Raw genomic sequence first — 25,000 nt, 5'->3', positions numbered from 1 at the left:
CTCACCGACAACGCCTCGTGATGCGGCAGGGTCCCGGGCCGACAAGGCTGTCACCCTCTCAGGTGCCACCTTCCAAGGGACTTGGCCCAGGTCTATCGCTGAGGATGCCTCTACAGACTACAATTCAGGCAGCGCCACCGCCCGATTTTCATGCTGGGCTCTTCCTGGTTCGCTCGCCGCTACTAGGGGAATCCTTGTAAGTTTCTTTTCCTTCGCTTAATTACATGCTTAAACTCAACGGGTGTTCTCACCTGAGCTGGGGTTGCAAAGTTGGAGCTAAATCCACCCTACCCCATGGGAGGACAAGAGAGAGCAAAGCAACTTCGAGCGATGCCACACAAAGCCCGCATCGCCTAACGCCGACTGCCCATCCAAGGGGACAAGATCACCGCTCGTTGACGCATGCCATGAAACATCGCTTGAGGTATTTCAGCCGAACGCACCGTATGAAGCAAGGACGACCACCTCCGCTGCTCCCTAGCATATTACAGGGAGCACGTTTGAATGGGATGCGACGCCCAGACAGACGTGCCCTCGACCGAGGCCTCGGGCGCAAATTGCGTTCAATAACTCAATGATTCATGGGATTCTGCAATTCACACTAAGTATCACATTTCGATACGTTCTTCATTGTAACAAGAGCCAAGATATCCATTGCCAAGAGTCTTTTCCACATGTATTACCAAAAAATCAGCCACAAAACTGAGTAGGGGCACCCCCCACAACAAATGTAAGGCCAAGGGGCAAAAGGAGGAAAAACGCACGAGAGAAAGAGAAACAAAGGTGTCTAACCCCCTCATAGGGGGAGGCTCGAATAGAGGACAATCTCCCCCAGCCCCACCACCTTGCAAAAAGGGGGGAAATGCATGGGACAACGATCGAGATGGACTAGGGTGGCCACCCCGGGAGCTCGCACTGCTTTTAGCCCTTCCCCGACACCAGCCCACAACGATTCCCCCTTTTCTCCGTAGAGTTAGGGACCGAAAGGAAGAAAAGGGTAGAAAACAAAGCACAAACAAGGCACAAGCCTCCCAAAGCCCCTTGCCTTCGGCAAAAGGGGGGAACTGAAGGGGACGACGATCAAGAAGGACTAGGGTGGCCACCCCGGGAGCTCGCACTGCGTTTCGTCCTTCCGGAACACCAATCCACAACAATCCCACCTTTTCTCCGTAACACTAGGGGCCACGAGGAAGAAGGGAAGAAAACAACAAGAGAGAAATGGATATATCAACCGTGGCTACCGGCTCACAAGGGGAGGCTTCAAACAGAGAACAAGTTTCCCCAACCCCGTGCCTTTGCAAAAAGGGGGGAACTGCAGGGGACGGCGATCGAGAAGGACTAGGGTGGCCACCTTGGGAACTCGCATTACTTTTCATCCTTCCCGAACACCAATCCACAACAATTCCACCTTCTCTACGTAAAGCTAGGGGCCGAAAGGAAGAAGGGAAGAAAACAACATGAAAGAAAGAGAGATATCGAACGCGTCCACCGGCTCACAAGGGGAGGCTCAAACAGAGAACAAGCTTCCCCACCCCCGTGCCTTTGCAAAAAGGGGGGGAACTGCAGGGGACGGCGATCGAGAAGGACTAGGGTGGCCACCCTCGGAACTCGCACTGCTTTTCATCCTTCCTGAGCACCAATCCACAACAATCCCACCTTTTCTCTGTAAAGCCAAGGGGCCAAAAGCAAGAAGGGAAGAAAACAACAGGAAAGCAAGAGATATCAAATGTGGCTACCGGCTCAAACAGAGAACAAGATTCCCAAACCCCGCGCCTTCGGAAAAGGGGGGAACTGCAGGGAACGACGATCGAGAAGGACTAGGGTGGCCACCCTGGGAACTCACACTGCTTTTCGTCCTTCCCGAACACCAATCCACAACAATCCCACCTCTCCTCCATAAAGCTATGGGCAAAAGGAAGAAGGGAAGAAAACAACACCAAAGAAACAAGGATCCCAAGAAAAGGGAGAACCTCAACAGCACGCCGAGTAGATGTCCGCTAACCAAAAATAAATCAAACAAGGCACCCAATCAAAAAAGCATCCCACCTCTTCACACCCTCCCACATGCATTCAGCACAACACCCTTTCCAGCTTTACAACATAGCAAACAACCAAGCAAATAAATCACAACCTAAAACTGACCAATAGAAAAGACAAGGGCCACGATGAGACCAATGTCTAGAGCACGTCACTGAGACACACACAGCCCCCCAACCCAGCGGCACAAGGCCTCAAACGAAAAATAGATCACTGCCAATAACACAAACCCACCTTGCTCTTGCACCCCTCCGTGTACAAAACACCCAACAACCTTTCTAGCGAGAGAGTCAACGGGGGTCAAATAATCAAACTCCAAAGAGGATTTGTCACGGGCTGACTCTCAACGCTGGAGAAAGCCGTGGGCCACAAATTCATCGATGGTGCAAGGCCACTAGAGAGAGGGACGTTCACAAAGCGCACACCATGAAACAAAGAAATGACGCAAGTCCCACAAAAAACCCACCATCCAAAGGGAGGAACAAAGACACGACCCGCTACTTCTTTTTCCCTCAGAAGGGGAGTGGGTCACGAGAGGATGAGGAATTCCCTCGATGACAAAGGCATGAGATAAGATTTCCACCCTCATGCCTGTCGGTGGGGAAAATTGCGATCTCGATCGAGCTCAGACCGAGGGATGAGTTTTTCATTACCTCGACACCCAACCCTTCCGTGAGGGCATGTCGAAGAATGGTCAGGAGGGACTAGGGTGGCCAGCCCAACTGGTTGAACTGCTCTTCATCCATCCCATACTTGACCGCACCCCGATAATCTCACCTCACAGAAGGTTTGAGCTACCAAGTGCATGCGCAACCACTCCCTCGACCCAACCACCAACGAAAAAGCTCACCCAAGAAACACATCAACCGCCGCTGCCTTTTCGAGAGAACCAACTATGGAAGCTCGTACCCTTGGCCCATGCCTTCCAACGAACAAAATACTGAGAACCGCCACTATGAATGAGTCCAAATTTATCCATCGTATATATCGAGCACCTCAACACTGCAGCAACCATGCCCGGCCGAACAGGTCGTCGGAAGGGCTCCCAAGAAACAAGCTTTCGGACCCCCTGCAGAAACACATTGGGGGGAAGAAAAACAAAGGTTGGGTGGGACAAGCAAAAGCATGGCTCGCAAGCACACATGAAAAAACAAGTGTAGTTACCTCGAGACAAGCAACCAACAATGTTCCCGCCAAACACCAAACCCGCTCCCCTAGAGACGCACCGCAAAGTCCCACATTGCAATCGAAACCCAACCAACCCGAACCAAAAAAGAAAACCCCAGCTATCAATGATCCTATCGCAGGTTCACCTACGGTAACCTTGTTACGACTTCTCCTTCCTCTAAATGATAAGGTTCAATGAACTTCTCACGACGTCGACGGCGATGAACCACCATCGTTGACGCAATCCGAGCACTTCACCGGATCATTCAATTGGTAGGAGCGACGGGCGGTGTGTACAAAGGGTAGGGACGTAGTCAACACGAGTTGATGACACGCGCTTACTAGGAATTCCTCGTTGAAGACCAATAATTGCAATGGTCTATCCCCATCACGATGCAATTTGAGAAGATTTCCTGATCCTCTCGAACTAGGAATAAAAACTCATTGGCTGCATTAGTGTAGCGCGCGTGCGGCCCAAAACATCTAAGGGAATCACAAACCTATTATTGCCTCAAACTTCCATGGCCTAAATGGCCATAGTCCCTCTAAGAAGCTGGCCGCGAAGGGGAACCTCTGCGTAGCTAGTTAGTAGGCTGAGGTCTCATTCGTTATCGGAATTAACCAGACAAATTGCTCCACCAACTAAGAATGACCATGCACCACCACCCATAGAATCAAGAAAGATCTCTCAATCTGTCAATCCTTACTATGTCTGGACCTGGTAAGTTTCCCCGTGTTGAGTCAAATTAAGCCGCAGGCTCCACTCCTGGTGGTGCCCTTCCGTCAATTCCTTTAAGTTTCAGCCTTGCGACCATACTCCCCCTAGAACCAAAACACTCTGATTTCTCAGAAGGTGCTGGCGGAGTCCTTAGAGCAACATCCGCTGATCCCTGGTCGGCATCGTTTATGGTTGAGACTAGGACGGTATCTGATCGTCTTCGAGCCCCCAACTTTCGTTCTTGATTAATGAAAACATCCTTGGCAAATGCTTTCGCAATGGTCTGTCTTTCATAAATCCAAGAATTTCACCTCTGACAATGAAATACGAATGCCCCCGACAGTCCCTATTAATCATTACTCCGGTCCCGAAGACCAACACAATAGGACCAGACTCCTATCACATTATTCCATGTTAATGTATTCAGAGAATAAGCTTGCTTTGAGCACTCTAATTTTTTCAAAGTAAAGGCGCCGGAACCGCGACCCAGCTAATTAAGGCCAGGAGCACGCCGCCAAAAAAAGGGACGGAAGGGCAGGTGCACACCGAGTAGGCGGACCGACCCTTATGACCCAAGATCCAACTACGAGCTTTTTAACTGCAACAACTTAAATATATGCTATTGGAGCTGGAATTACCACGGCTGCTGGCACCAGACTTTCCCTCCAATGGATCCTCGTTAAGGGATTTAGATTGTACTCATTCCAATTACCAGACTCAATGAGCCCAGCATTGTTATTTATTGTCACTACCTCCCCATGTCAGGATTGGGTAATTTGCATGCCTGGTGCCTTCCTTGGATGTGGTAGCCGTTTCTCAGGCTCCCTCTTCGGAATTGAACCCTAATTCTCCGTCACCCATCACCACCATGGTAGGCCTCTATCCTACCATCGAAAGTTGATAGGGTAGAAATTTGAATGAAGCGTCACTAGCAGAAGGGCTGTGCGATCCGTCGAGTTATCATGATTCATCGGAGAAGCGGGCAAGCCCGCACTAGCCTTTTATCTAAAAAATGCATCCCTTCCAAAGAGTCGGGACTTGGTGCACGTATTAGCTCTAGAATTACTACAGTTATCCGAGTAGTATGGTACCATAAAAAAACTATAACTAATTTAATGAGCCATCTGCAGTTTCACAGTCTGAATTAGTTCATACTTAAACATGCATGGCTTAATCTTTGAGACAAGCATATGACTACTACCAGGATCAACCAGGTAGCACCCTCCCACTTCAAAGAGCAATTCGGGCGCTCTCTTACCGAGAGACAACCTGAACACCCATCAGGTCAAAGAGACATCAAAATATCATGTAAAACTTTTATGCCTTGCACCTCTTGCATCCCAAGAAGGAAGCACATGCAACATGCCAAGGACATGGCGAACAAATGGGCAGACCTGCCAAGCCAAAATGCACCAAGGCCACTTCAGAGTTTGCAGCCTCGACCCAACCAACAAGAAAACGAGCGATCACTCACCGACTCCCTTAGAAATTCCCCCAAACGTCTCCACGCCCCGCACTGAGGGCACCTAGGAGTCCACCCGGATAGTAGCAACGATGGACCTCGATCATGATCAGCTGCAGCAGCCTCGATGCAAAGGAAAAAATGGAGAACGACCAACCACGCAACCTTTATATTACAAATGAGCCACAACCCTCCCCGCCCCCGCACAGAGGCCACCTAGGAATCCACCCGGATAGCAGAAACGATGGACCTCGATCTCCCGACTACCTGCGGCAGCCTCGATGCGAAGGAAAAGGAAGGAAATAAAAAGAGGACGACCGACCGCACAAATCCTATCACAGAGAGGCCATACAAACCTCCTCGCCCCGCACCGATGCCACCTAGGAGTCCACCCAGACAACAACAACCTCCCTTAGAAATGCCCCCCAACCCACCCTCCCCCTCCCCGCGTAGGGGCCACCTAGGAGTCCACCCGGACAGCAGCAACGATGGACCTTGATCACATGATCGCCTCCGGCAGCCTCAATGCAGAGAGGAAACAGAAGGAAATAAAACAAGACCAATCGATCCCACAACCTCTCTCAGAAATGCCCCCCGACCCTCCACACCATGCACCGAGGCCACCTAGGAGTCCACCTGCGACAGCAGCAACGCTGGACCTCGATCACTTGACTGCCTGCGGCAACCACGATGTGAAGGCAAAGGAAGGAAGTAAATGCAAATCGAGAGGGTCACTACACAATACAAGGACACATGTCCAAATAGGAGGAGGAGGGATCGGGTAGCTCTGCACCCGACGCACCCTACGTACAGGCAACCTAGGAGATTTCCCACAGCTTTACCAATCGGACGATGAATAATTTTCCCCTACGACCATCTCCACGCAAAGGAGGGAGGTCGAAGCGTTCCACCTCGAAATCCTTCTTCCAGATATCCCCCACCATCGATGACTATAGTATCAAGCCTCCTCCCCATTGGACCACGAGCACATACACAATTGAAACAACAAGTGTCCCCAACCCTCCCCGCAAAGAGGCCACCTAGGAGTCCACCTGGACAATAGCAACGATGGACCTCGATCGCATGATCACCTGCGGCAGCCTCAATGCAAAGGAAACGGAAGGAAACAAAACAACAAGACCAACCGAGCCCACAACCTATATTAGAAATGCCCCACGACCCTCCATGCCATGAACCGAGGCCACCTAGGAGTCCACCCATGCCAGCAGAAACGGTGGACCTCGATCACTTGACCGCCTATGGCAACCATGATGTGAAGGCAAAGGAAGGAAGTAAATAAAAATCAAGAGGGTCACTACACAATACAAGAACACATATCTAAACAGGGGGAGGGATCGGGCAGCTCCGCACCCCACGCACCCTACGTACAGGCAACCTAGGAGATTTCCCACAGCTTTACCGACTAGACGATGAATAATTTTCCCCTACGGCCACCTCCACGCAAAGGAGGGAGGTCGAAGCATTCCACCTCGAAATCCTTCTTGAAAATAGCCCCCACCATCGATGTAGCAAGCCTCCTCCCCGTTGGACCAAGAACGCATACACAATTGAAACAACAAGTGCCCCCCAACCCTCCCCTCCCGCAGAGAGGCCACCTATGAGTCCACCTGGACAACAGCAATGATGTACCTCGATCACATGATCGCCTACAGCAGACTCAATGAAAAGGAAACAGAAGGAAACAAAACAACAAGACCAACCGAGCCCACATCCTATCTTAGAAATGTGCCCCCCCGACCCTCCATGCCACACACCGAGGCCACCTAGGAGTCCACCCGCAACAGCAGAAACGGTGGACCTTGATCACTTGACTACCTGTGGCAACCACGATGCGAAGGCAAAGGAAGGAAATAAATGCAAATCAAGAGGCTCGCTCCACAATAAAAGAACATATCCGAACAGGAGGATGGATCGGGCAGCCCCGCACCCCCCGCACCCTACGCACAGGCAACCTAGGAGATTTCCCACAGCTTTATCGACTAGACGATGAATACTTTTCCCCTACGGCCACCTCCACGCAAAGGAGGGAGGTCGAAGCGTTCCACCTTGAAATCCTTCTTCCAGATAGCCCCCACCATCGACATAGCAAGCCTCCTCCCCATTGGACCAGGAGCGCATACACAATTCAAACAACAAATGCCCATAAACGTTGTGACTTAACATTTCCAGCCGCAAAAGCCTGCCACGCATGCAAGATGCAAGGGAAAAGTTGACCCCTCGATCAAACATATGGGCCAACACATCTATCAAAACCTCAAAGCCAACGCAACCACGAACGATGTGCACTTTGAAAGGAATGCCAACCCTTGACTTTACAATAAGGAGAACAGCGCCTCACATCGCCCGATGGAAAAAGCAAGCAAGAGGGAGGGTAGGTGGTTTACAACCAAAACCCTTCCACTTCCCTCTTAAATGTATGCATCTCAACCGACAATTCCAACAAAGAAAGAGTACAAGCACAAGACACTGGCACCATAAACAGCCGAACAATGAAGAGGCTAGCCATCATAAGGAGCCACACCACAACAACCCATACAACTCCCAAAACTTGGAGCTGAAGGGGAATTATTCACATATGCCTCCCGGGACAAGCATGGCCAACATTACCGCTCATGCGCTACCGAGTGGGTATGGAGGGAAGATGAAAATCGGACACCCTACAAATGACCCAAGGCCATTCTTGAGGCAAACCCGAAAAGCCAACTCAATTACCAACCCACCTTTCACACGAAAGGAAAAACCCTCCACACCAAATAGGGAGGAGGTGAACAATATAACGAGGAGCCAATTTCAATGGAGCCACAAATGGCTGCCCAGCCCAATCAAAATTCTCTATTCGCAACAATCGAGGGGCACAATAGCGACATAGGCAACGACGGTGTTTTGGGGCTTCCATTTGGGACCACAACAACGAAGGCTCAAAGGAGCGCTAAGAAAACTTGCCACATTCTTATCGTTGGGATGGGAAAGAGGGACGGGGATGAGCATGGCCCACATTACCGCTCATGTGCTACTGAGCGGGAATGGAGAGAAGACGAAAATAGACCACCCTAAAAATGACCCAAGGCCATCGTTCGGGAAAACCCGACAAAGCAAATCGATTACCAACTAACCTTTCACATGGAAAGAAAACCTGTCACCGGTATCTTCTGGAGGGGCACGAGGGGGACCAGGATGAGCCAAGGAGCCACACCACAACAACCCATACAACGCCAAGAACTTAGAGAGCAGAAGGGGAATTGTTCACGTATGCCTCACGGGACGAGCATGGCCAACATTACCGCTCATGCGCTACCTAGTGAGGATGGAGAGATGATGAAAATCGGACACCCTACAAACGACCCAAGGCCATCGTTCAGGCAAACCCGCAAACACAACTCGATTACCAACCCACCTTTCACACGGAAAGAAAACCTATCGCTGGTATCATCTGGAGGGGCACAAGGGGACCAAGATGAACTAGGAAGCCAAACCACAACAACCCCTACAGCTCCAAGAACTTAGAGAGAAATTGTCCACATATGCCTCCCGGGACGAGCATGGGAAACATTACCGCTCATGCGCTACCGAGTGGGGATGGAGAGAAGATGAAAATCGGAAACCCTACAAATGACCCAAGGCCATCGTTCAGGCAAACATGAAAACACAACTCGATTACCAACCCACCTTTCACACGGAAAGAAAACTTGTCGCTGGTATCATCTAGAGGGGCACTCATGGACGAGGACGAGCCAGGGAGCCACACCACAACAGCCCATAGAGCTCCAAGAACTTGGAGAGCAGAAGGGGAATTGTTCACATATCCCTCCCAAGCCAAGCCTGGCCAACATTACCGCTCATGCGCTACCGAGTGGGGATGGAGAGAAGATGAAAATCGGCCACCCTACAAACGACCCAAGGCCATCGTTCAGGAAAACACAAAAACACAACTCGATTACCAACCCAACTTTCACACGGAAAGAAAACCTGTCGCTGGTATCATCTGGAGGGGCACTCGGGGACTAAGACGAGCCAGGGAGCCACACCACAATAGCCCATACAACTCCAATAACTTGGAGAGTGGAAGGGGAATTGTTTACATATGCCTCCCAGGCCGAGCCTGGCCAACATTACCGCTCATGCGCTACCGAGTGGGGATGGACAGAAGATGAAAATCTACCACCCTACAAACAACCCAAGGCCATCGTTCAGGAAAACCTAAAAACACAACTCGATTACCAACCCACCTTTCACACGGAAAGAAAACCTGTCGCTGGTATCATCTGGAGGGGCACGCGGGGACCAGGACGAGCCAAGGGGCCACACCACAACAGCCCATACAGCTCCGAGAACTTGTAGAGCGGAAGGGGAATTGTTCACATATGCCTCCCAAGACGAGCATGGCCAACATTACCGCTCATGCGCTACCAAGTGGGGATGGAGAGAAGATGAAAATCGACCGCCCTACAAACGACCCAAGGCCATCGTTTAGGCAAACCCAAAAACACAACTCGATTACCAACCCACCTTTCAGACGGAAAGAAAACCTATCGCTGGTATCATCTAGAGGGGCACTCGATGACCAGGACGAGCCAGGGAGCCACACCACAACAGCCCATACAGCTCCAACAACTTGGAGAGTGGAAGGGGAATTGTTCACGTATGCCTCCCAGGATGAGCATGGCCAACATTACCGCTCTTGCGCTACCGAGTGGGGATGGAGAGAAGATGAAAATCGGTGGCCCTACAAATGACCCAAGGCCATCATTCAGGCGAACCCGAAAACACAACTCGATTACCAACCCACCTTTCACACGGAAAGAAAACCTGTAGCTGGTATCATCTGGAGGGGCACGCGGGGACTAGGACGAGCCAGGGAGCCACACCACAACAGCCCATACAGCTCCAAGAACTTGGAGAGCAGAAGGGGAATTGTTCACATATGCCTCCCGAGATGAGCGTGGCCAACATTACCGCTCATGCACTACCGAGTGGGGATGGAGAAAAGACGAAAATCAGCAACCCTACAAATTACCCAAGGCCATCCTTCAGGCACACGCGAAAACACAACTCGATTACCAACCCACCTTTCAAATGGAAAGAAAACCTGTCGCTGGTATCATTTGGAGGAGCGCATCAGCGGCCCTACAAATGACCCAAGGCCATCGTTCAGGCACACGCGAAAACACAACTCGATTACCAACCCACCTTTCACACGGAAAGGAAACTTGTCGCTGGTATCATCTGGAGGGGCACAAGGGGGACCAAGACGAGCAAGGGAGCAACACCACAATAGCCCATACAGCTCCAAGAACTTGGAAAGCAGAAGGGGAATTGTTCACATATGTTTCCCAAGACAAGCATGGCCAACATTACCGCTCATGTGCTACCGAGTGGGGATGGAGAGAAGATGAAAATCAGCCACCCTACAAATGACCCAAGGCCATCGTTAAGGCAAATGTGAAAACACAACTCAATTACCAACCTACCTTTCACACGGAAACAAAACCTCTCACTGATATCATCTAGAGGGGCGCGAGGGGGACCAGGACGAGCAAGGGAGCCACACCACAACAGCCCATACAACTCTAAGAACTTGGAAAGCAGAAGGGGAATTGTTCACATATGCCTCCCAAGACAAGCATGGCCAACATTACCACTCATGCGCTACCTGCATGGGGATGGAGAGAAGATGAAAATCAGCCACCCTATAAACGACCCAAGGCCATCGTTAAGGCAAACGCGAAAACACAACTCAATTACCAACCCACCTTTCACAGGGAAACAAAACCTGTCGCTGGTATCATATAGAAGGGCGCGAGGGGGACCAGGACGAGCAAGGGAGCCACACCACAATAACCCATACAGCTCCAAGAACTTGGAAATCAGAAGGGGAATTGTTCACATATGCCTCCCAAGACGAGCATGACCAACATTACCGCTCATGTGCTACCAAGTGGGGATGGAGAGAAGATGAAAATCGGCAACCCTACAAATGACCCAAGGCCATCGTTCAGGAAAACGTGAAAACACAACTCAATTACCAACCCACCTTTCACACGGAAACAAAACTTGTCGCTTGGATCATCTGGAATTTGCATGGTCCCCCGAACGACCAAAACGAAGCGACAAGGGAGAGCCGGGAAAACGAGAAGCACGAAAATGAACAAAGCCAACCTCCAGTCACAACTTATCATTTTTCGTACAGGTTCGTTGGTCCGTGTGCGCCCTCGCCTGGACAAATTTGCATGGGCGCCCACACAACCGAAACGAAGCGACAAGGAAGAGCTGGGCAAACGAGCTGCACGAACAAGCACAAAGCCAACCTAGGGTCACAACTTAGCATTTTTTGATACGGGCTCGTTCGCCCGGGCGCACCTTCACCCGAACGACCCGCCTGAACGAGTTCACACGGACGCCCTCAAACGACCCAACTGAATGATTTTTCTTGGGTGCCCGAACGACCGAAACGAACCGACAAGGGAGAGCCGGGCAAATGAGCTGCACGAACGTGCACAAAGCCAACCTCGGGTCACAACTTAGCATTTTTTATATGGGCTCGTTTGTTGGGGCAAGCCTTCGCCTGAACGACCCTCCCGAACGAGTTCACATGGGGGCCCTCAGATGACCCACCCGAACGATTTTGCATGGGTGCCTGAACGACCGAAACGAAGCGACAAGGGAGAGCCGGCGAAATGAGCTGCACGAACGTGCACAAAGCCAACTTCGGGTCACAACTTAGCATTTTTGATACGGGCTCGTTCGCCCAGGCGCACCCTCGCCCGAACGAGTTCACAAGGGCGCCCTCAAACGACCCGCCTGAACAACCGAAACAACGCGACAAGGGAGAGCCGGGAAAACGAGCTGCACAAACGTGCAAAAAGCCAACCTCGGGTCACAAGTTAGAATTTTTGAGATGGGCTCATTCACCGGGGTGCACCCTCGCTCGAATGACCCGCCTGAACGAGTTCACACGGGTGCCCTCAAACGACCCGCCCGAATGATTTTGCATGGGTTCCCGAACGACCGAAACGAAGCGACCAGGGAGAGCCGGGCAAACGAGCTGCACGAACGTGCACAAAGCCAACTTCAGGTCACAACTTAGCATTTCTGATACGGGCTCGTTCGCTCGGGCGCGCCCTCGCCCGAATGACCCGCACGAACGAGTTCACACGAGCGCCCTCAAACGACCCGCCCGAATGACCGAAACGACGCGACAAGGGAGAGTCGGGCAAACGAGCTGCACGAACGTGCGCAAAGCCAACCTCGGGTCACAACTTAGCATTTTTGATACGGGCTCGTTCACCCGGGCGGGCCCTCGCCCGAACGACCCACCTGAACGAGTTCACACGGGTGGCCTCAAACGACCGCCCGAACGATTTTGCATGGTCACCCGAACGACCGAAACGAAGCGATAAGGGAGAGCCGGGCAAATGAACTGCACGAACGTGCACAAAGCCAACCTTGGGTCACAACTTAGCATTTTTTATACGGCCTCGTTCGCTCGGGCGTGCCCTCGCCCGGACGACCCGCCCGAATGAGTTCACATGGGCGCCCTCAAATGACCCGCCCGAACGACCGAAACAAAACGACAAGGGAGATGCGGGAAAACGAGCTGCACGAACGTGCACAAAGCCAACCTCGGGTCACAACTTAGCATTTTTTATACGGGCTCGTTCGCCCTGGCACGCCCTCACCCGAACGACCCACCCGAACGAGTTCACACGGGCGCCCTAAAATGACCCGCCCGAGCGATTTTGCATGGGCGCCTGAACGACCGAAACGAACCGACAAGGGAGAGCCAGGCAAACGAGATGCACGAACGTGCACAAAGGCAAACTCGGGTCACAACTTAGCATTTTTAATACGGGCTCGTTTGCCCAGGTGCGCCCTCACCCAAACGACCCGCCCGAACGAGTTCACACGGGCGTGCTCAAATGACCCGCCTGAACGAGTTCACACGGGCGCCCTCAAACGACCCGCCCGAACGAGTTCACACGGGTGCCCTCAAACGACCCGCTCGAACGACCCGCCTGAACGAGTTCACACGGGCGCCCTCAAACGACCTGCCTGAACGATTTTGAATGGGTGCCTAAACGACCGAAATGAAGCAACAAGGGAGAGCCAGGCAAATGAGCTGCACGAACATGCACAAAGCCAACCTCGGGTAACAACTTAGGATTTTTGATACGGGCTTGTTCGCCCGAGCGCGCCCTTGCCCGAACGACCCGCCCGAACGAGTTCACACGGGCGCTGTCAAACGACCCGCCCGAACGAGTTTGCACGGACGCCCTCGCCCGACCCGCCTGAATGGGTTTGCACGGACGCCCTCGCCCGACCCACCCGAACGACCTGCCCGAACGGGTTTGCACGGACGCCCTCTCCTAAACGACCCACCTGAATGGGTTTGCACAGATGCCCCCACCCGACCCACCCGAACATTTTTTCACGGACGACCTTGCCTGACCCGCCCGAACGAGTTTACACGAGCACCCTCAAACGACCCGCCCGAACGAGTTTAAATGGAAAACGACCCGCCCGAACAAGTGTTTACACGGCAAACGACCCACTCGAACGAGTTTACATGGGCTCCGACACACCACCAAAACGAAGTCACAAGGGAGATTCGGGTAAATGGGCAGCATGATCGTGCACAAGGCCCACCCCCTTCACAACTTAGCATTTTTTATACGGCCACGTCTGCCCTGGGCGCCATCACACGACACTACATGACACGACCTGACCCGTTTGCATGGGAACCCACACACGACACGTCTCGACCTGCCCGAACGAAATTTGGGGTTTCCATGGGCGCACGACCCGAACGAAATTTTGGGGTTTCCGTGGGCACACTACCCGAACGAAGGCACGAGTGAGCATCAGGAAAACGGGCCCCACGAACGTGCAGAAGGCATACGGGCCGTCACGACTTAGCATTTTTGGCATGCCCACGTGTGCCTAGGCACCCACACACAGCACGACAAGGCCCGACCAGCCTTGTGCGAGCCGACCCGACCCATCCGAACGTGTTTGCACGGGTACCCACACACGACACGACACGACCTAACCCGAACAAAATTTGGGGTTTCCTTGTATGCACAACTCGAACGAAATTTGGGGTTTCCATGGGTGCGTGACCCGAACGAAGGCACAAGGCAGCGTCGGGCAAACGGGTCGTACGAACGTGTAGAAGGCACACGGGGGGTCATGACTTAGCATTTTTGGCACTGCCACATGTACCTGAGCACCCACGCACGGCCCTACCCAACCCGCCTGAACGAAGGCACGATGAAGCGTTGGGAAAATGTTCCTGAGCACCCACCCGCGGGACGGCACGACCCGACCCCACTCGACTCACCTGAACGTGTTTGCGCGGGCACCCACTCACGACACGACCTGACCCGCCCGAACGGAATTTGGGGTTTCCATGTGTGTACGACATGAAGGAAATTTGGGGTTTCCATGGGTGCACGACCCGAACAAAGAAGGCACATGGGCGGTCATGACTTGGCATTTTCGACATGCCCACGTGTGCCCGCGCACCCCCACACATTTCACGGCACGGGATGACCCGGCCCGCCCGAAGGAAATTTGGGGTTTGAACGGGCGCACGACCCAAACGAAGGCACGAGGGTAGGAATATCTTTGACTCTAATACATAAATATACCTAGGGTAACATGCCCTTAATATCTTCAACATTTTCTTTTGACTCTTTATAACACTTTAACATGTGATAGGCCTATTTCAATGAGCAAGAAACTCATTGACAAATATAATATATATATATATATATATATTTATTTATTTTCTTGAATAAATACAAATATCAAAAGTACATTTATGAAGATCGAACCCAGTTACACTTTCTTCAACACCCCCTCTCAACTAGGGAGGTATTCATAAATCATTACAAGGTGTTTGGCTATTTTTCAATCTTGAATAATTCACATAAGAGAAACTGGATTGGCAACCCATCTGTTATAGCATCATATTAGCCAACATTGTTCATAGCAAGGCCTTGACTAACAGCTTTATCTCTCATAATACCAGAGCACAATGTTGGCGAGGCCAATGGCTTATAAACACCTTGGTCATTGTCTCTAAAGGTACATACCCACCCAGGTGTTCCCTGAGTATGACCTTCTAGGACAATTCTTGTCCTGGGTTCCCATCCCTCAAAGAATATCGCTCCTCTTGCCCACTCTTGTCTTGGGTGCCCTACACATCCTCAAAGAGCATCAAATGCCAAATGATTGCCCAATCCTCCTGTTATTTCTTGCCAACTGAAGACAAGAATGTTGTGTCTATCTATTCCCCTTGATTGGGGAAGACATGCCGAAGTTTCCTCTGACAAGTAACTTGCCCAAGCTCCTTTGTATTTGGTAACTTGTTAGAACTCCCTCTTAGCTAGGGACTTGTCCATTCATCAACAACGTCTTCTTCGTGGGTCCTTTAGCCGCTTGATCTCCTTCTTTCCTTCGATGTCATGAAGTCTTTGTTTGAACTTCTTCTTGGCAGGGTATCAGCCATCAATCACTTTCCCCCCTGGTTTGTCATGTCATTGCTCCCTTTGTGGAAAGTGGCCTTCTTGATATATATTAGGTCCTTTTTGTCATCTAGCTACTCCTTTGTCACCTTGTCTATCCTTCATAACACTTATCACATGGATGCTTAGTTGTACTCGCTTGTTCCCGTACTTTGATTTAGTGGCCCTTCATGACTTCATCGCGATATTCTCTTCATCATGACATATTTGTAGAGTTGAATCGATTATCTACACCTTACTATCTCCAAGGCCTTCGTAGGTGTCAAGGGTCCTTTATCTTTTTCTTCCTTTGTCAGAGTTGCTGTGCCTTCTTTCGAGAGATGTTGAGGAATCTTGTCAAACAGTTATTCTTTGTGACCACGATGTTCTTCATTTGCTTCTTATTGGATTGATTGGTCAACCACCTTATACTCCTTATGAGAGCACTTCTTCATGTTGACCTTTACTCCACTGTAGCACATGCCTCCGAGCATGTCATTGGCAAAAGAGATCCTTTTATTCTTGATCGTGATTCTAGAACTTTTCCCATGACCCAATCAATATATATAGCGAAATGACTTAAACTTTGATGCATACATACCTCACCTTGATTATGCTTTTATCATCGCGGCTTATTTGATAGTTCTCCTCGATTGGTGTAGCCTTTCTTGCTTCATCTACTCTCACCTGTATATCATCCTCTCTTGAATCCCATAAATGGGACCCCCAATGAGACCTCTACCCCCTTTGCAAGAAGACTTTAAGCAAAGAGGTTGACTTAGTCATAGGAGGATCTTCCTTCTTTTGCTTCTTGTCATCTTCTTTCACTTCTTGAGTTACATGAGCTTCTTCCCTTTTTCTCTTGTTGTTGTTGTCCTTCTTAAGTTTAGGACAATTCCTTTTGTAGCGTCCATACTCTTGGCATCCAAACCGTTCGACTTTGGACATGTAGTGGCCCCAACCAATTCGTTACTTTCCTTGCAAAAAGACACTGAGGTATACTCAGAAGGGGACATATACTTACTTGATAGAGTTTGAGATGTAGTGAACTTGCTTTATTCTTGAAGACTTGATGGCTTGCCTTCCTTAGATCTTGATGTTGTTCAAGTTGCTTTCTTCAAATGGACTTGCTTGATGACTTGACTCGTAGTGCCTTTCATTCTTCAAGATGGTGTAGCTTGATGTAGGTCCCTCTTTGATTTGTTCTTCTTGTAGGTGCCTTTATACAAGGCGTTTCTTCTTGCTTTGTAGTCTTCCATGAGGAATGATAGATGGTAGACCTTCTTGTCCTTGATGTGATTGAGACTTCTTGGCTTGACGCTTCAACCTTGTGGATGTTCTTGAGATTCCCTTTCCTTGATGTGTCACCTTAGCTCCGATACCGCGTTGAAGAATCTGGGGCAATGGGGTATAGCGGGATTCTTCTAGACTTGATAACAATTTGTGAAGCTCTTTTGCAATTTATCGTGTTATCTTAATCTTCTTCTCTTCTTATTAATGCATGTGTGTTTACTTTCATCAAACTGGTGCCAAAAACATAAGAACAAGAGCACAAGATGTTGGCTCTCTGCCAGGGAAAAAGCTCTCTCTCTCTCTCTCTCTCTCTCTCTCAGAGAGGAAATCCCTTTCGTAAATTTCCCTCATTGAAGCTTCTTATTGGTCATTGTGAATCCCTATACCCTTGACAATAATATCCCCCAAGCACAAGTCGAGTCCTTCCTCCTCTTTGAACTTTGTTTCTTCGGTGCTTCATTCCCCGGCACTCTGTCCTTCTTTCAACTTTTGATAGTCCATGGTGGACTAGCTCTAGAAGAGACTCCAACCTTTGATCCTTAGCGAGGTCCTTTACCAATGAAGAAACCTTCATTCTCTTGACCAACCGAGCCATTTTCTTGATGTGAGGTTGCAGGCTCGATGTACACCAAGTTTACTGCACCTGGGGCGATTTCCATCGCGACGAGACATGGAAACCCCAAATTTCCCACACTTGGGATGCTTTCGACAAGGCGGGACATGGAATCCCCGGGTACCCAGCAATTTGGTGACATTTGTCGAGGAGGGACCAGGAGACCCCATGTCACGCTCCTATCCTAGTGGTAGTATTTCAACCACGCATAAGCGGGGGCGGCACCGCCATAATTTTTCCTTTTACCAATACTTGAGTACACGGTCTGCGCCTACTTCAACACTCGATCAATTTTCCAGTAAGTGTTCTTAACAATGCAGCGAAAATAACTTACCATAAATTTATCTTCTTCAATTATTCTTTCAACCCGTCATGTCGTGTGGTCGTGCTGCACTGGCCCGCAGCCTACATGACACAACTCCACACCCGAACTGCGAACCTGTCTGCCCAACTTTCCCTTCCGCTGCGCCCAAACTCTGCCCGTCGGTGTGGTCCATAGTGAGGGCGCATGGCCCGCATGTAGTGCGGCCTGCCTGCCCGGACGGTAACTCGCCCCGCTCTGCATGTCCGCGCTACCAAGCCCGACCCGCCCTCTGTAATCCGCCCACCGGTGCGAACCTATTACCTGCATCCTTCTCTTCCTTTCGTTTTCGCCCAGCTCCTTCCTTCGCACTTGTTCTGTGATGTGGAAGTCTGAGTTGGATGTCCCTTCGTCGCACACCATCCTCCTTACTTCTACGCATCCTTTCGCCCAAGGGTCGTGTCTTTCAAGGATAACAAGGGTCGGCTCCATCAACATGTATGCCTGGCTGACCTGCCACATAACCTCGACATGCCCCATTCCAATGAACCGCCACATCCCTTCATGTGCACCGTCGCACCCATGGGTCGGCTCCAACATCTCGCCAATTACACCCGTCGCCGCACGTCACACACCTGCTCGCATCCTGACTCATCCGAACATGGTCACCTCTTTCATCCGGGCACGCAATAAGGGTCGCTCGCGCACCTTCCGTCGGTGGCTCGCCCATCGTGCAGGTATCAAGGGGTGTGCGCCATCCCCAACACAGCGCGAGCGACATGGGAACCCTGTGTGTCACGCCCCCAGGCCTACAGTACTCTTTCAGCCGTACTTGGTGAGGTGCGGCGCCACCGAACACTTTCTTTTCACCAATACTTATGTTCATGGACTACTCCTAACCATTAGTCTACTTAGTTTGTTTTCCGCAACCAAGTATTATTATGTTTCCTTTATGCCAATGAACACCCATACACATTCATTATCATCAGCAATTATACATGAAGAACACAATTGGACAATGTAAAGGGAGGGGCAACTCCCTGAACAATGAGTCTGCCCGAATACAATATATTATTCAATTCTACAATGTTTATGAGGCTTTTACCCTTTTGTTCCACACGAGATTTCTGTGCTCGTTGAGCTCATCTTAGGAAACCTGTGTTATCTTTTAACAGATGTGCCTCCCCAGCCAAGCTCCCCACCTGACAATGTCTTCTGCCCGGATCGACCCGTTGAAACGTGCCTTAAGGCCAAAAACAGGGGCAATGCCCCGTCTCCGCCCCACGGAATAAGTAAAATAACGTTAAAAGTAGTGGTATTTCACTTGCGCCGAAAACGGCTCCCACTTATTCTACACCTCTCAATTCATTTCACAAAGTCGGACTAGAGTCAAGCTCAACAGGGTCTTCTTTCCCCACTGATTCTACCAAGCTCGTTACCTTGGCTGTGGTTTCGCTAGATAGTAGATAGGGACAGTGGGAATCTCGTTAATCCATTCATGCGCGTCACTAATTAGATGACGAGGCATTTGGCTACCTTAAGAGAGTCATAGTTACTCCCACCGTTTACCCGCGCTTAGTTGAATTTCTTCACTTTGACATTCAGAGCACTGGGCAGAAATCACATTGCGTCAGCATCCGCAGGGACCATTGCAATGCTTTGTCTTAATTAAACAGTTGGATTCCCCTTGTCCATACCATTTCTGAGTCGATTGTTCGACGCTTAGGGAAAAGCACCCGGCAGGGGGCATTCTACGCCCGTAGCACAATCGGCATGTGACTGCCCGCCCTCACCGCGAGAGCAGCTCGGGCAGACTACCGACAGCCCACGAGTTGAGGGCGCAGACCCCTAGGCCCAGCCCTTAGAGCCAATCCTTTTCCCGAAGTTACGGATCCGTTTTGCCGACTTCCCTTACCTACATTGTTCTATTGACCAGAGGTTGTTCACCTTGGAGACCTGATGCGGTTATGAGTACGACCGGGCATGAATGGTACTCAGTCCTCCAGATTTTCAAGGGCCCCCAAGGGCGCACCGGACACCGCAAGACGTGCGGTGCTCTTCCAGCTGCTGGACCCTATCTACGGGTGAACCGATTCTAGGGTGGGCAAGCTATTAAAAAGAAAAGATAACTCTTCCCGGGGCCCCCGACGACGTCTCTGGATTTCCTAACGTTTCCGCCTGTCGCCATGTCCTGGTTCGAGAATATTAACCCGATTCCCTCTCGATGCTCGTGCAGAGTGCACCCTTGATACAAGGCTTCCCCATCTCTTAGGATCGACTAACCCATGTCCAAGTGTTGTTCACATGGAACCTTTCCCCACTTCAGTCTTCAAAGTTCTCATTTGAATATTTGCTACTACCACCAAGATCTGCACCGGGAGCTGATCCACCCAAGCTCACGCCCGAGTTTCTCAATGACCCCCGCGTCCTCCTACTCATCGGAGCCAGGCAATTGCTCCGACGGTTGAGTATAGGTTGCGCGCTTCAGCACCATCCATTTTCGAGGCTAGTTGATTCGGTAGGTGAGTTGTTACAGACTCCTTAGCAGATTTCGACTTCCATGACCACCGTCCTGCTGTCTTAATCAACCAACACCCTTTGTGGGATCTAGGTTAGCGCGTAATTCGGCACCGTAAATCGACTTTCGGTTCATCCCGCATCACCAGTTCTACTTCCCAAAAATGGCCCACTTGGAGCTATCGATTCCACGACGCGGCTCAATGGAGCAGCCGCACCCTCTTACCTATTTAAAGTTTGAGAATAGTTCGAGGGCATTACGTCCCTGATGCCTCTAATTATTTGCTTTACCCGATAAAACTCGCGCGTGAGCTCCAGCTATCCTGAGGGAAAGTTCGGAGGAAACCAGCTACTTGATGGTTCGATTAGTCTTTCGCCCCTATACCCAAGTCAGACGAACGATTTGCATGTCAGTATTGCTATGAACCTCCACCAGAGTTTCCTCTGGCTTTGCCCTGCTCAGGCATAGTTCACCATCTTTCGGGTCCGAACAGGTGTGCTCGCACTCGAACCCTTCGCATAAGCTCAAGGTCAGTCGACGATGCACTCGCCCAGAGAGGGGATCTCGCCCGTCAGCTTCCTTGCACCTCGTAGTTTTTCAAACCCGCCGACTCGCACACATGTTAGACTCCTTGGTCCGTGTTTCGAGAGGGGTTGAATGGAAAGCCCGCCAACCAACACCACGAGCGTGCAGGTGCACACGGCCTACCACAAGGGCGCACGCTTCATTCCTCGACCACCGCAGTAGAAAACCGACAGTCAGTAATCAACCCGCGCTTGTGAAGATGCAGCAGCCCGTGTTGGTTTGCACCTCAAGTCGAGTGGCGGACCAGCCTGAGCCGTTCCACATCCGACCAAGATGCATCAACGGCCTCCATCCGCTTCCCTCCCAGCAATTTCAAGCACTCTTTAACTCTCTTTTCAAATTCCTTTTCATCTTTCCCTCGCGGTACTTGTTCGCTATCGGTCTCTCGCCCGTATTTAGCCTTGGACGGAATTTACCACCCAATTAGGGCTGCATTCCCAAACAACCCGACTCGCCGACAATGCCTCGTGATGCGGCAGGGTCCCGGGCCGACGGGGCTATCACCCTCTCAGGCGCCCCCTTCCAAGGGACTTGGCCCAGGTCCGCCGCTGAGGATGCTTCTACAGACTAAAATTCAGGCAGCGTCGCCGCCCAATTTTCATGCTGTGCTCTTCCTGATTCGTTCGCCGCTACTAGGGGAATCCTTGTAAGTTTCTTTTCCTCCGCTTAGTTATATGCTTAAACTCAGCAGGTGTTCTCGCTGAGCTGGGGTCGCAAAGTTGGAGCTAAATCTGCCCTACCCCATGGGAGGACAAGAGAGAGCAAAGCAAGTTCGAGCAATGCCACACAAAGCCCGCATCGGCTAACGCCGACTGCCCATCCAAGGGGACAAGATCACCGCTCGCCGACGCACACCACGAAACATCGCTTGAGGTATTTCAGCCGACCACACCACATGAGGCACGGGCGACCAGCTCCGCTGCTCCCTGTAATATTGTAGGGAGCGCGTTTGAATGGGATGCGACGCCCAGACAGACGTGCCCTCGACCGAGGCCTCGGGCGCAAATTGCGTTCAAAAACTCGATGATTCACGGGATTCTACAATTCACACTAAGTATCACATTTCGCTACGTTCTTCATCATAACAAGAGCCGAGATATCTGTTGCTGAGAGTTGTTTCCACGTGTATTACCGAAAAATCGGCCACAAAACTGAATAGGGGCACCCCCCAAAACAAATGTAAGGCCAAGGGGAAAAAGGAGGAAAAACGCATGAGAGAAAGAGAAACAAAGGTTTCTAACCCTCTCACAGGGGGAGGCTCGAACAGAGGACAATCTCCCCACACCCCACGCCCTCGCAAAAAGGGGGGAAATGCGTGGAACAACGATCGAGAAGGACTAGGGTGGCCACCCCAGGAGCTCGCACTGCTTTTAGCCCTTCCCCGACACCAGCCCACAATGATTCCCCCTTTGCTCCGTAGAGTTAGGGACTGAAAGGAAGAAAAGGGTAGAAAACAAAGCACAAACAAGGCACAAGCCTCCCAAAGCCCCTTGCCTTCAGAAAAAGGGGGGAACTGAAGGGGACGAAGATCAAGAAGGACTAGGGTGGCCACCCCGCGAGCTCGCACTGCGTTTCGTCCTTCCGGAACACCAATCCACAACAATCCCACCTTTTCTCCGTAACGCTAGGGACCATGAGGAAGAAGGGAAGAAAACAACAAGAGAGAAAGGGAGATATCAACCGTGGCTACTGGCTCACAAGGGGAGGCTTCAAACAGAGAACAAGCTTCCCCAACCCCGTGCCTTCGCAAAAAGGGGGGAACTGCAGGGGACGACGATCGAAAAGGACTAGGGTGGCCACCCTGGGAACTCACACTGCTTTTCGTCCTTCCCAAACACCAATCCACAACAATCCCACCTTCTCTCCGTAAAGCTAGGGGCCGAAAGGAAGAAGGGAAGAAAACAACATGAAAGAAAGAGAGATATCGAACGCGTCCACCGGCTCACAGGGGGAGGCTCAAACAGATAACAAGCCTCCCCACCCTTATGCCTTCACAAAAAGGGGGGGCACTGTAGGGTATGGCGATCGAGAAGGACTAGGGTGGCCACCCTCAGAACTCACACTGCTTTTCGTCCTTCCTAAACACCAATCCACAACAATCCCACCTTTTCTCCATAAAGCCAAGGGGCCAAAAGCAATAAGGGAAGAAAATGACAGGAAAGGAAGAGATATCAAATGTGGCTACTGGCTCAAACAGAGAACAAGCTTCCCAAACCCCGCGCCTTCAGAAAAATGGGGGAACTGCAGGGGACAGCGATCAAGAAGGACTAGGGTGGCCACCCTGGGAACTCGCACTGCTTTTCGTCCTTCCCGAACACCAATCCACAACAATCCCACCTCTCCTCTGTAAAGCTAGGGGAAAAAGGAAGAAGGGAAGAAAACAACACCAAAGAAACAAAGATCCCAAGAAAAGGGAGAAGCTCAACAGCACGCCGAGTAGATGTCCGCTAACCAAAAAGAAATCAAACAAGGCACCCAATCAAAAAAGCGTCCCACCTCTTCACACCCTCCCACATGCATTCAGCACAACACCCTTTCTAGCTTTACAACATAGCAAACAACCAAGCAAATAAATCACAACCTAAAACTAACCAATAGAAAAGACAAGGGCCACGATGAGACCAGTTTCTGGAGCACGTCACTGAGAGTAACACAGCCCCCCAACTCAGCGGCACAAGGCTTCAAACGACAAATAGACCGCTGCCAATAACACAAACCCACCCCGCTCTTGCACCCCTCCGTGTACAAAACACCCAACAACCTTTCCAGCGAGAGAGTCACGGGGGTCAAATAATGAAACTCCAAAGAGGATTTGTCACGGGCCGACGCTCAACGCTGGAGAAAGCCGCGGGTCACAAATACATCGATGGTGCAAGGCCACTAGACAGAGGGACATTCACAAAGCGCACACCATGAAACAAAGAAATGACACAAGTCCCACAAAAAACCCACAATCCAAAGGGAGGAACAAAGACACGACCCGCTACTTCTTTTTCCCTCAGAAGGGGAGTGGGTCACAAGAGGACGAGGAATTCCCTTGACGGCAAAGGAACGAGATAAGATTGCCACCCTCATGCCTGCCCGCGGGGAAAATTGCGATCTCGATGGAGCTCAGACCGAGGGATGGGTTTTTCATTACCTCGACACCCAACCCTTCCGCGAGGGCATGTCGAGGAACGGTCGAGAGGGACTAGGGTGCCCAGCCCAACAGGTTGAACCGATCTTCATCCATCCCATATTTGACTGCACCCCGATGATCTCGCCTCACGGAAGGTTTGAGCTACCAGGCGCGCGCGCAACCACTCCCTCGACCCAACCACCAACGAAAAAGCTCACCCAAGCAACACATCAAACGTTGCCGCCTTTCGAGAGAACCAACTATGGAAGCCCTCACCCTTGGCCCATGCCTTCCAACGAACAAAAGACCGAGCACCGCCGCTACGAATGATTCCGAATTTATCCATCGTATTTACCGAGCACCTCAACTCTGCAACAACCATGCCCGGCTGAATAGGTCGTCGGAAGGGCTGCCAAGAAACAAGCTTCCGGACCCCCTGCAGAAACACATTGGGGGGAAGAAAAACAAAGGATGGGTGGGACAAGCACAAGCATGGCTCGCAAGGAAACACGAAAAAACAAGCGTAGTTACCTCGAGACAAGCAACCAACAATGTTCCCGCCAAACACCAAACCCGCTACTCTAGAGACACACCACAAAGTCCCACATTGCAATAGAAACCCAACCAACCTGAACCAAAAAAGAAAACCCCTGCTATCAATG

General features: G+C 51.0%; 5 non-coding genes and 1 pseudogene across 5 annotated transcripts in view; all 6 read right to left on the bottom strand.

Moving 5' to 3' along the window:
- LOC149139927 (25S ribosomal RNA) overlaps nt 1–265 on the bottom strand; it is a 3,406-nt gene extending 3,141 nt beyond the window's left edge. The window contains exon 1 of the ribosomal RNA XR_016265376.1: nt 1–265. This exon is cut by the window's left edge and continues 3,141 nt beyond it. This is a non-coding gene — a ribosomal RNA (25S ribosomal RNA).
- A 247-nt stretch (nt 266–512) lies between these two features.
- LOC149139926 (5.8S ribosomal RNA) lies at nt 513–666 on the bottom strand. Its single transcript, XR_016265357.1, has one exon. It is a non-coding gene; the product is annotated as a 5.8S ribosomal RNA (ribosomal RNA).
- A 2,661-nt stretch (nt 667–3,327) lies between these two features.
- Nucleotides 3,328–5,139, bottom strand: LOC149139925 (18S ribosomal RNA). Its single transcript, XR_016265362.1, has one exon. It is a non-coding gene; the product is annotated as an 18S ribosomal RNA (ribosomal RNA).
- A 14,908-nt stretch (nt 5,140–20,047) lies between these two features.
- LOC149139924 (25S ribosomal RNA) lies at nt 20,048–21,912 on the bottom strand (annotated as a pseudogene).
- Nucleotides 21,913–22,181: 269 nt separating this feature from the next.
- On the bottom strand, nt 22,182–22,335 carry LOC149139923 (5.8S ribosomal RNA). Its single transcript, XR_016265342.1, has one exon. It is a non-coding gene; the product is annotated as a 5.8S ribosomal RNA (ribosomal RNA).
- A 2,660-nt stretch (nt 22,336–24,995) lies between these two features.
- Nucleotides 24,996–25,000, bottom strand: part of LOC149139922 (18S ribosomal RNA) — a 1,812-nt gene continuing 1,807 nt past the window's right edge. Inside the window, exon 1 of the ribosomal RNA XR_016265363.1 lies at nt 24,996–25,000. This exon is cut by the window's right edge and continues 1,807 nt beyond it. This is a non-coding gene — a ribosomal RNA (18S ribosomal RNA).

Source organism: Pinus tabuliformis, chromosome X (assembly GCF_031772625.1).
Source record: "Pinus tabuliformis cultivar Carrire ecotype Pingquan chromosome X, CPIR1, whole genome shotgun sequence".
Taxonomy (NCBI): Eukaryota; Viridiplantae; Streptophyta; class Pinopsida; order Pinales; family Pinaceae; genus Pinus; species Pinus tabuliformis.
Note: the sequence above shows the minus strand (reverse complement) of the source record. Positions and strands in the feature narration are given on the sequence as shown.